This window comes from Myotis brandtii, unplaced genomic scaffold (assembly GCF_000412655.1).
Source record: "Myotis brandtii unplaced genomic scaffold, ASM41265v1 scaffold39, whole genome shotgun sequence".
NCBI classification, from domain to species: domain Eukaryota; kingdom Metazoa; phylum Chordata; class Mammalia; order Chiroptera; family Vespertilionidae; genus Myotis; species Myotis brandtii.
Window position 1 is genome coordinate 5,747,748 of NW_005364953.1, and position 3,433 is coordinate 5,751,180.

General features: G+C 42.8%; 1 pseudogene; it reads left to right on the forward strand.

The window, feature by feature from the left end:
- Window positions 1–2,613: 2,613 nt before the first annotated feature.
- LOC102251035 lies at window positions 2,614–3,104 on the forward strand (annotated as a pseudogene).
- Window positions 3,105–3,433: the final 329 nt, after the last annotated feature.

A 3,433-nucleotide genomic window follows, 5' to 3' on the forward strand; every position in this document is an offset into this window, starting at 1 on the left:
CTCCCCTCCACCCAGTTCCCACCCCACCCTCTGCCCTCACTCCCCACCCACTGTCTTCATCCATAGGTGCACGATTTTTGTCCAGTTTCTTCCCGCATCTCCCATTCCCCTTTCCCCGCCAAGAATAGTCAGTCCATTCCCTTTCTATGTCCCTGATTCATTATAATCACCAGTTCATTCTGTACATCAGATTATTTATTCACTTGGTTCTTAGATTCACTTGTTGATAGATGCATGTTTGTTGTTCATAATTTGTATCTTTACCTTTTTCTTCTTCTTCCTCTTCTTAAAGGATACCTTTCAGCATTTCGTATAATACTGGTTTGGTGGTGATGAACTCCTTTAGCTTTTCCTTATCTGTGAAGCTCTTTATCTGACCTTCAATTCTGAATGATAGCTTTGCTGGATAAAGTATTCTTGGTTGTAGGTTCTTGGTATTCATCACTTTGAATATTTCTTGCCATTCCCTTCTGGCCTGCAAAGTTTCTGTTGAGAAATCAGCTGACATTCGTATGGGTACTCCCTTGTAGGTAACTGATTTTCTTTCTCTTGCTGCTTTTAGGATTCTCTCTTTGTCTTTTGCTCTTGGCATTTTAATTATGATGTGTCTTGGTGTGGTCCTCTTTGGATTCCTTTTGTTTGGGGTTCTCTGTGCTTCCTGGACTTGTAAGTCTATTTCTTTCACCAGGTAGGGGAAGTTTTCTGTCATTATTTCTTCAAATAGGTTTTCAATATCTTGCTCTCTCTCTTCTTCTGGTACCCCCATAATTCATATGTTGGTACTCTTGAAGTTGTCCCAGAGGTTCCTTATGCTATCTCATATATTTGGATTATTTTTTTCTTTTTGGTTTTCTGGTTGGGTGTTTTTTGATTCTTCGTATTTCAAATCTTTGACTTGATTCTTGGGATCATCTAGTTTGCTGTTGGATCTCTGTATATTATTCTTTATTTCTGTCAGTGTATGCTTAATTTCTGATTGGTCCTTTTTCATATCCTTGAGGGTCTCACTAAATTTCTTGGAGGTTTCTAGAATATTCTTGAGTAACCTTATAACCGTGGTTTTGAACTCTATATTCAGTAGTTTTCTTTCCTCCATTTCTTTCATTTGTAACATGTTTCTTTGTCTTCGCATTTTGGCTGTTTCTCTGTGTTGATAGAGTGGCCTTGTGTGCTAGGTATCCTATAGGGCCCAGTGGCTCAGCCTTCCCAATTACTAGAGGTGGACACTCTTGGTGCACTCTTTGTGGGCTGTGTGCACAGTCTTGTTATAGTTAAGCCTTAATTGCTGTTGGTATCACTGGGAGGAATTGACCTCTAGGCCAATTGGCTGTGAGGATCAGCTGTGTCGACAATGGTAGAACTGCTGTGCTGGAGACATCCTTATGTGGCAGGACTTGTTTCAGTGGGGCTTTGGTGCTCACTGAGTCTGCCCCTTGAGTGTGTTGCTTATGGATGTGAAGAGTTGTAATCTGGTATGGTCTCATACTGATCACCGGGTACACTGGCTCTTGGATCTCCAAGGAGGTGCAAAGTCAACCACTGACTGAGGCCACCCAGCAGGAGATACAGAGAGATCTGCAGATTCCTCCTCTTTCTTTGGGGTTTGGATGTGCCCAGATGAGGCTCAGTTGTGAAGCAATGCAGGCTGCTGCTGCTGGGCCTTAAGCCTTCTTTTGGAAGCTTTGGAGCTCTCTGACCCAGCTGCAGTTTGTTAGGTTTTAGGTTGCAAAAGGACATGCCATTCATATGCAAAAGCCAATGTGCACAACTTGGATGGGGTTGTAAATTGTTTGGGGCGAGGTCTCAGGGAATCACTAGGGTGGAGCAAACAGCAATGGCTGCCACTCAGCCGTGCCCTAGAGGGGTCCCCACATCTCTGTGTCCCGCGGCCCCATGCAGGAACAATGATCGCTGTGAGCACCTCTGAGAGAAAGCTGCCCTCGTGTTCCGGCCCAATGCCAGATAGTCCAGTTTCTCCCTGTATGAGTCTGGGTCCCCAGAGTCTCACCTGGAACTGGAGTTCAGAGCAGTTGAGAGCTTGTATCTCCCTCCAGATTGAAAAAGGCAACAGTGCACCTAGTTGCCAGCCTGTTTCACATGCACCTCCGCACCTCCACACCTCCGCACCTCCTACCAGTCTCAATGTGCTTTTTTCTTTCCTTCTAGTTGTAGAGCTTCCACTCAGCCAGCTTTCCCGTGGTTCTGGATGATATCTGTTTTGTCCTTTAGTTGTAGTTTTGATGTGGTTGTGAGAGGCAGCAACCACAGGTGTTTACCTATGTCACCATCTTGGTTGTTCCTCCAAATGTTTGTTCTTTTTTTTTAAAATATATTTTATTGATTTTTCACAGAGAGGAAGGGAGAGGGATAGAGAGTTAGAAACATCAATGGGAGAGAAACATTGATCAGTTGCCTCTTGCACATCTCCTACTGGGGATGTGCCCGCAACCAAGGTACATGCCCTTGGCCGGAATCGAACCTGGGACCTTTCAGTCCGCAGGCTGACGCTCTATCCACTGAGCCAAACCGGTTAGGGCTGTTTGTTCTTTATGTATCCAAGATTACAAACTGTCTGTAACAATAACTCACATAGACCGGGCTTGAGAGGCTGTTTGCAGAGTGAACTAAAGATGAATACCAGAGGACTTGGATCTCAGCTAAAGGACAGTATTCCAGTTACTGAGCTATCAGCAAGTGGATCTTTTGGAAGTCATGATGTTCTTCAAAAGGTTTTTTTCTTGTGTGAAAAATGAACTTTTGCCCAGTCATCCTCTTGAATTATTAGAAAAAAATTTCTAGCTCAACCAAGATAAAATGAATTTTTCCACACTGAGAAACATCCAGGGTCTATTTGCTCCACTAAAATTGCAAATGGAATTCAAGGCAGTGCAACAGGTTCAGCGTCTTCCATTTCTTCCAAGCTCAAACCTTTCACTGGATATTTTGAGGGGCAATGATGAGACTATTGGATTTGAAGATATTCTTAATGACCCATCACAAAGTGAACTAATGGGAGAACCACACTTGATGGTGGAATATAAACTTGGTTTACTGTAATGCAGTGAGCTGACCATGGAAATGGAGGGGCTACATCTTGTCTTTTTACTATAATTTTATGTATACAACATTAAAAGTTTTGACACATGGAGAAAAAAAAACACAATAACCCACACAGAGTTCTTTGTAAAATCTGCTGACAAAGAAGCTCAAAAGGTATAAATACGAAAAACTTCCTGTGTGACTTTGCTCAGAGATTTGGAAGAAACACCTCCCTCTGGGCTGCGTTCAATAAACACCTCCTAATTAATTGGCTCATTAAAGCGTCATGTATCTCACTCGCTGATTTACGATACAACATTTTCACTGCATAACTCTGAAACATTCTAAGTGGTCAAAGCCATTGTGTGATTTTTCAGGCCCTACCATAAACAAT